General features: G+C 37.7%; 1 pseudogene; it reads right to left on the bottom strand.

The window, feature by feature from the left end:
* Positions 1-4,626: 4,626 nt before the first annotated feature.
* Positions 4,627-6,644, bottom strand: LOC147487433 (protein CYTOSOLIC ABA RECEPTOR KINASE 4-like; annotated as a pseudogene).
* Positions 6,645-9,272: the final 2,628 nt, after the last annotated feature.

Here is a 9,272-nt window from a genome sequence, read left to right as displayed (position 1 = left end):
CAGTTCCCTTGGGGATGGGTTGCTTTCGATACCTTCAAGCAAAGCGCCGACGAATTGTGTGATAAAATGGAGGACCACTTTAGGGAAAAGCCAAATGAACTCTTCACTGCGTGTCTACATGGTTGTGCTATGGCTTTTACACTTTGGATTTACATACACTTGCCCAAGTTGGTCTTGCAAAGGGTGGATGATAAGAACTTCCCATGGTTTCTTGGGTGGTCAGATTTCCCTGGGAAAAGCACGAGGGGGAATACATGGGAGTCGAAGTTGGTCAACAAGAAACTATTTCTCAGGAATGTGTTGAAGGTACCAGAAGATGTGAAAGCTCGTCCTGCTGTTAGAGCTGCATTAGAGGTCAATTTTAAAGTGTTCTCAGTAGTACATGATGACTTGTCACTAATATATTATGACGCCTCCCTCTGATTGTATGTCTAAGTCTTCTTTGATGGTTTGTAACTCTTATTTGATAGCCTCCCTCCTATTTGTTATCTTCTCACTCCTATTGGATGTCTCATCACTCTTATTTGATCATATGTAACTATATTGCTCTTTTACAGGAAGAAAAGGGAGAAACAGAGCAGAACCTTAACTTTAAAATCATGAATGTCCTCTTTGAAAGCCTCCAAAAACTCCGGTTCGACCAGATTATGGTGGACCTTTTTGTGAAAAGAAAATGTTCCATTGGAACAGGGGACACATGGTAGGATAGTGGTGAGGAAGACTTTGAAATAGGGGATAGTGGTGAGGATGACGTTGAAAAACAGCCAGCTCCTAAGAGAGCTAGAGTTATTCTTAAGCAAGACAAAAAACCAGCTATAGCTGAGGCATCCTTGAAGAAGAACGCAGAAGCAATGAAAGTCGTACCCCCCTCAAAGAAGAAGGCAGATGCAGTAAAAGTCGTCCCCCTCTAAGAAAAAAACTGAAACAGTAAAAGTTGTCCCCCCATCGAAGAAAAGCAAGAACACTAAAAAGTTGTGCCCCTTCCAAAGAAGTTAAGCCCTCTAAGAAGAAGCAGAGGAAGGAAAAGTCGCCCCTCCGAGAAGAAAGCAGAAGCTGTAAAAGTTATGCCCCCTTCAAAGAAGTCGCCCTCGAAGAAGAAGGCAGAAGGAGTAAAAGTCGTCCCCCCTCAGAGAAGAAAGCAGAAGCTGTAAAAGTTATGCCCCCTTCAAAGAAGTCACCCTCGAAGAAGAAGGCCGAAGGAGTAAAAGTCATGGGCAAGCGACATGTAACTTTTGAGGAAAGTCTTCCCGATGACAGCCCTATTGCTAATGTCAGTGAAGAAGAGTCTCTATCGAGTCCTTTATGTCGTTTGCGTGACTTGCCCGAAGATGAAGCTGATATTAGTTAGGGCCATACATAGATGTTACATGCTGTTCTGGATAACACCATTCCTTCTTCGGACCACGCTGGTGTTGTTGGAGGGACCATCAATGGACGGGTTTGATTTCCATTGTTTCATTTACAGTCTTAATTTGATATATAAGCGATGATACTATACGTAATAAATGTCACTAAAAAATTGTATATTTTCAGACCCTGGACGAAAATGATGTTGAAGCCTAGTGAAGTGTTATGGAGACTTTGGAAGACATTAACACTACCATAGTGGAGAAGCTGAGATCTCCATGCAAAGTAGATGATCTCCAGTCTGTCCTCGTCATATGGCAACAGTGACATACTGAATGGTAGCCAACCTAACCCCAAAGAAGGTGTTGGACTGCACTTGATATCTCAGTTATCGGATTCCAAAAACCTAGATTGATATTTGAATTGGAGTCAGCCAGAGCTGGAGAGAAGAGCAAGTGATCACTTAACGAAAGGCATATCTAACGCTTACATCCACAATGACTTTTTGCAAAAATATCAGTCCTAGCAAGCGAGAGCGGAAAAAGGTGAAGCTGTTAAGGACATGGACAATAATGATCACAATGCTCCGAACAGTCTAAACGATGGTGATGCAGTAAAGACAATCGATGAGAATGACAAAGAAACTTCTACTCTAGAAAAGGTGAAAATTGAGTGAATTTTCTCAATATGTTGTTTAAGAAGTACTGGTAATAATCTTCTTCCCTTTTTTTATGTAATTTGTTTCACTTGGGATGAGTTGTATGATTGAACACATTATTATCCAGGTGACGGTCAGTAGGGAACAACACGAGATTGTCCAGGAGGTTGTGTTACTGAGTCCTATTGTGGTTGGGGATGGTGCGGACATTGAGGAATCTATTCCTGCTGTTGAAGTGGTTGATGCGGCAAAGACAGATGATGAGAATGTAAAAGAAACTTGTGCTGAATCAAAAGTTAAAATTTAAATAGCATTTCCTTGTGCTGTTAAAATTTAAACTTGTGCTGTTAAATAATGTTTTTTATATTTTGATTGCAATGTGGATGAGTTCTATGATTGAATTTTTTTTACGCTGGTATCGGTAAGTGGTGAACAGGACGAGAATGTGGAGGATGGTGAGCAGTCCAGTGACGATGAGGATGAGGGACGAAACTCTGTGTCTCCTTCCACAGCCCAGGCAGACATGGTGAGAAGGCAACCACGCAAATTTGACACACTGAACTGTCCAGAACTTGAAAAGGAAGTTGCCCGTTTCTGCCAACCCTTGATTTTGAGCGTTTTCAGCAAATGCTCATTACTGGATAGGCCACCGGGGATTGCAAATAGAAGAAGGCTCCCCAATGACTATTTGAAGTTGACTACTATTGCTCAACGGGTAACACATTTCTAGAAACTGCACAATCTTCCTGGTATAAACCCAACACAGGTTGTTAGATGGTACGGCTACCGAGATGAGATAGATTTGTTTGTCTTCTACACCTTGTATAAGAATGGTTGGCTCAATGATATCGTATGTCTCTCTCACTGATCTTCTACTTACGCGGTTGTTTGGAAATATATTGCCTAAATATTTGTACTAATTCTGTGCTGGTCTGCAGGCTGTCAATATGTATATGGAATTGTTACGGTGTTGGTTATGTACATGGAATTGTTACGGCGTTGGTACATGGACATGGTACATGAACCAAAGTACCACATTATATCTGCGTCATTTTTTTCGGTAAACTTCACAACTTACAGTATTGTGTTTACGGAAATGTTATATAGGGTCTTCAGAATCTTATCTATTGTCTTCCATTGGGTATATGGTGTCATATAAAAGCTTTCCCAAGCAAGTTAACAAGTTAAAATTGTTAAGGAGATATAAAAGCTGACCCACCATGAAGTTCGTTTATGAGAAAACCTGCATGACTCCCTTAACTAATAAATTTTCCTTTCCATGACTACAACGTTGTATGTACTTTTCCCACAATAGTTTGGCAGCGACCCTTGATGATGACAAAATTGATTTGGAAACCAAGATCAAAGAAGTCACATATTCTATATTGGGAGGCTCTTTACACACAGGCAACATGACAAGGGTTTTCCTTTCATTTGTTAACGACATAGCGAACAAGATGTGTTTGATGATGATGGTTAATATTAGCAACATCCATTGGATTCTCATTGTAGTCAACTTCAGAGACTGGTCTGTTCAGATCTTTGATTCTTTGGAGGCTGCTGAGAGTGGTGAGGAGTGGGAGCTTGACCCCAGGCCGACTTTGGAGAAGGTACTCTCTGTATTCCCTTACGGGATGTTGGCTTTCAACACACTACTAAAAGAAAGACATGTGATGACGGCTTTTAGCCGTCATGAAACAGGTTTAATGACATTTTTTCATTTAAAAAACAACTGTCATTATAGAGCCAGTCATAAAAGTTAACCAAAAGCGTCATAATTTTGATGACGGTTCTGAATAAGCTGACATAAACGCTCGAACTTAATATGACAAAAATTCATTTATAAACGTCATAATTGGATCCTTTTGCGTGACATGTTTTAATTAACCGTCATAGTTTTACTAGAAAAAATGTCAAGAAATAAACCTTCTTTATGATTGTTTTTATTTAAGCGTCACCATGAGAAACAAGAGCGTCAATAAATTAACATTAAAAACTGTCACGAATTGGTATGTAACGTTCTTTGGAAGCTGTCATAACTTCTTCATTATTTTTTCCTGTAAATTTGAAATTCCTGTAAACCCAATGCATTCATACACCTTGACAACTCAAGTCCATTATGGAAACAAGAATCATACTTTTATTACCAAACATAAATCATTCCAAGAACTTGTTCATATTACATGATTTATTCATGAAAAAAAAAATTAAATAACTTAAAACACTTGATTCAAAATCAAGTCATAATCCAACAATAATGCAATTTACATAACTAATCTAACAAATTGCCTATAAACCGATCCATCTCAAACAAACTTAATCGAGCTACCATGCTATCTCACTTATAACCTAAAAAACAATATGAAGAAGAATGTGTTAGTCTGTTTAATAAGTAAACTAAAAATATAATCATATAACTACTAAATGAAAGAGATACGATCAACGCTACTATGATAGAGAATCATGTTGGTTAAGCCCCAAAAGTACACCACTGTAGGATATCTGATTTGTATACACAAATAACCCTTTACCTAATATGCAAAGGAAAGAACGTAAAAAATTACCAAGCAAAAAAAAAAGTAAGAAACGGAGTGATGTGAGAAGGTTACACTCAACATGAATTAGTGACTTAACATGTGAGAAGTGATGTGAAAGGTTGACTTTTTGGTTCCAGCTGAGAACAGGGCCTGGTGTAGTCCCCTGTACTCCCTTCCTACATAAAGAAATTAGTGACTTAGCAATTTAAGTTCCAAGAGATGAAAATGAGAACAAAAATAGTAAGTTGTCACATATATGATCAGTATAGCTAATAAGTCCAACTGATAGGGAACGCATTAGATATACCATGTAGAATGTCATGTAAAGAACCTTTCGTTGCATATTGATATATCAAAATTCGATTGTTTGCCTCCAAACAGTAGCCCAACAATTCCACAAAAGTCTGCAGCTTCATATTGAACGCACAAAGCTGCCACTGCTGCCAATTGAATTATTACAATAGAAAGATTAGATTCCAACTATACTAGAAATGTAGAATGAAGAAAGCCTAGTTCATTGTTTGGAATTCAAGTATTAAGGGAAGTGGGAAAGAAACCTTCGCCATAGCCTTCGGCAGGAAGTCATTATTTAGCTTGGGATCTATACATTGCTTTACTTTATCTTCACTTAACCTCGGAGTCGCCTAATTATCATAGAAAGCAGTTAAAGATTACAGCAGCTGTTAGAACAACTACCATCATAAACTAATATACCCTCGAAGAAAAAAGCATATTCACACACCCAAGTAACAAGACTTTGTTGTCCCTTAGGCATTGTATGATCTACTGGCTTTCTCCCTGTCAAAAGCTCTAGAAGAACAATGCCAAAACTGTAGACGTCACTTTTTTGAGTCAATTGTCCGGTCATAGCATACCTGAATCAAGAAAGAACAATATAACATTCAGAGCAAATAAATGACATTCAGTATGAACATACGTCATGGAATGTATTCATAGGTTTTATTAAACCCAATGCGATGTTCGTTGAACCCAAAGCAGAGAGCCATTAATATCGGATGTGAATATGGAGAGCTAAAAGCCAAAACAAAAAGAAAGCTAAAAAAACATATCACAAGAAAATTAAAGGGGGAACCAAGATGATAAGATATTCATAAACTTACTCTGGAGCATGATATCCGAAAAGTTCCCAACATTCTAGTCGAATGCAGACGAGTCAGCGTATCGGGGACCGATTTGTCAAATTGAAATCTGCTATCTTTGATAAAAGTTCATCAAAGACAAGAACATTGCTTGATCTAACATTCCGATGTACTATAGAGGGCTGGACCTTTTCATGAAGATACTCGAGCCCTTTTGCTGCGCCATAAGCAATCTTGACTCTTTGGTTCCAAATTGAGAGAAACGGGGCAGTGCAGCCCCTGCACTCCCTTCCTTCCTACATAAAGAAATTAGTGACTTAGTAATTTAAGTTCCAAGAGATGAAAATGAGAACAAAAATAGTAAGTCATCACATATATATGATCAAGAGAGCTAATAAGTCCAATTGATAGGGAATGCATTAGATATACCATGTAGAATGTCATGTAAAGAGCCTCGTTGCATCTTGATATATCAAAATTGATTGTTTGCCTCCAAACAAGTAGCCCAACAATTCCACAAAATGCTCATGCTTTAGTCTAGAAACTATTGATAACTGCAGCCAACAAATTTTAAAGTCAAGACAATGAATCAGGCTTAAACCTCATATCCTGCCCTTCAGAGAGTTATACATATTTCATTTTATTACTCAAGTCACCTAAGTGGCAAAATCAGAATCTGGCTTGTGTGTTACCGGGATCTAGCTTCTTTACACCTGTAAACTCACCAGTACTTAGGGTCGCAGAGAAAACTCGACCATAAGACCCTTCTCCAACTAAAGCCTTTGTCCCAAAGTTAGAAGTCAACCTTTTCAGTTCATCCAAAGATATTGCTGGCGTTTCAATGGGTAAGATCTTTGGAGGAGCTGAACTCCTCGAAGCTTGGGATTCCCTAGGCTCTCCTCGATCATTACCTAAAACACGCAACAAGAGGAGTGAATCAGTGTGTATTGTGTATATACATGATGCTATGCTTGCAAAAATTTGCATGACAAGCACAGACATAACGGGACATAAAGGCATTGACATATATAACATATAGAAGAAATTGAATACCTTGTGAACTTCATACAAGTATGATGAAAGCAAAAAATAAGAAAAAAAAAATGTTGATTTATGCACATTTATAGTTCTAAAACTAAACAAAAAATGCCCCTGATCTTTCATGTATAACAAGGTTATAAGATGTAAAGTGCGCTAAATATGTGTTTCCTCATAAATGTTATAATAGTACCATAAAGCATGATTCAAAACAACAATTGAGATAGGACCATGATTCAAAGAAAGAGCACCATGCATGGTACTTCCTGAACATCAAAGCGGCTATTCATGATATGGATGCAAGATTTATGAGTGTAACCTTCTCACATCACTACTAAAAAAAATAATAATAAACATATAACAAGACCACTTACAAAGAGATAACATTGTACTCCCATAATAATAAGGCAAGAAAGTTGAAAAAGCAAATACAAACCATCTTATCCGGTGGTGCTCTATCGTATATAATATAAGATTACGGCAGCATTTAGGAGTGATCTTTCCCTTTCAATCTGAACCGGCTGAAGAGGCCTGAAGCATCAGCCGAACTAACATATCGAGTTTATCCCGAAACAACGGATTCCTTTTCCTCGGGGCCCGGCAACTCATCCCTCATCAGCCCCAAGCCAAGTAACAATTCAATGCCTATCTCCTGTTTCATAAGACTTATCGGAAGAAGCAATTGGATAAGAATCATACTGCTGAATGAGCGAGACGAATCGACCGAGGGTCCGAAGGAGATGCTTACACAAACGAACAGAACCTAACTCTACTTCTTTTTTTCTTTCTCCTGCTGCTATTCTCTCAACAGGTCAGTCAATATCAGTAGTGGATAAAAGCAGAGTAGTCCTTGGTCATCAGTTAGTAGTTGAATAATCCTCTTGCTTAGCGGAGTCAACACTTAATGGACAATGATAGGCAAACCAAAGATTTCACATCACAGTCTAAGCGTGCTTGTGCACCGGCACAGCAGAATTAGAATCCGCTAGCTCAGATGAGTGGCTCACTTCCTTGAGAAGGGAGAGTAACCTTTGAATAAGCTAATAGCAGAATTTCATAGATAACGGATAATCTTTCTTTTTTCTGAGGAACGAATCTTCGTAGCTCAATATCAAGCAAGCTCTCGGCACTTACTTACTTATGATGAAAAGGATGGAGACCGCCCTTCTTTCTTCACTATCTCGCTATCGAGAAGAGAAAATGTAGCTAAGCATAAAGCTAATCAACTTCAATGGAGGGGAGTTAGTCAATAGGCAGAAAAGTCACCCAAGGGAAGATCATGTCACTGAAGAATAAGCCACGAGCTAGCTCAGTTAGAACGAAATTAGGACTAGATGAACAAAATCGGATGTGTGATATACAATACATATGAAATAAAGCATTTTTAGTACACCAATCGGAAAGAGAAGAAGGGATGCTTGCTATCATTCCAAAGCACCATCGTCCAATCGGTGAGCACATGCGCCCTTTCATATTTTCACTTCTGTCTTATTTCATTTACTAGTTTGTTAGGTTTTAATAATCTACATAAAAGAATAAGAGTAGTCAACCATGAAACAGATCAAATGGACGACAAGCACACTACCTTTCCATATGTATGTCTAAACATATTCAATCTTCATTCTTAGCAATAGTTCACAAGACCTTGAATGTTGATGAAACATATAAGTAGATGGGGACCTAGTAATTAATAACAAGCAAACTAGAACAGTACGTGTTCACTGTTCAGGATCCATATTACAATGAACAACTAGAAACCCAAATAACATAATACTGTTGCATTTTTTCAGATGATTTGAACCTCAGACTAAGGTTCTCATTGAAAACAAAAAATTCAAATGCAATAACAAATATTTCTACAAACAATTTAAACAAGAAAAAATAGATAAACAAAAAAAATACTTACTTTTAGATTTCAGAAACCTTTGTTGTAGTTGTAATCACCCTTCTCAAACAAGTTTAAGCGCAGCTAAGAAGTAAAGAAGTGAGTGTGCGAGAAACCAATGAGACGAAGAAAAAAAAAAGGTCGCAACTGTTAGGGTTTGCAATGGAAGGGGAAGAAAGATATATATCAATCCCTTAATATCCGGCGAGAGGGAAAAATAATTGGAGTGAGCGGGAGAATTTTCATCGCGAGGGGAACTTGGATTTCTCATTATTGTTGTTTGTGTTTCAATAAGTTTTTTTTTTTTTTTATAAAGCTGTTTCCATAAGTGAGGAGGTTAAATTCTTAGTGAGGAGTCTGTTGATTTTGGTATTCTTTTTTTCGGTTAAGTTGTTGACGGTTTAATTGGGTTTAATTGAAAGCCAAAATGGTCCAACCTACCTAGTGCCCAAAAAATTGTGAGAAGGTTGACGGTTTATTTTATTACTAATTTGACTGTTTTAGGAAACACTATCATATTTTCTTGACACTTGTATCATACACGACATAATATTGCAATAGCCGTCATAAAATTATTATATTTTTTTGACGTTTGTGTCATATACTACATAATGTTGCAACAGCCGTCATAAATTTATTATATTTCCTTGACGATTGTGTCATACACGACATAATGTTGCAAATGCCGTCATAAATTTATTATAATT

The sequence above is a fragment of the Coptis chinensis genome, chromosome 7 (genome assembly GCF_015680905.1).
Source record: "Coptis chinensis isolate HL-2020 chromosome 7, ASM1568090v1, whole genome shotgun sequence".
Taxonomy (NCBI): Eukaryota; Viridiplantae; Streptophyta; class Magnoliopsida; order Ranunculales; family Ranunculaceae; genus Coptis; species Coptis chinensis.
Note: the sequence above shows the minus strand (reverse complement) of the source record. Positions and strands in the feature narration are given on the sequence as shown.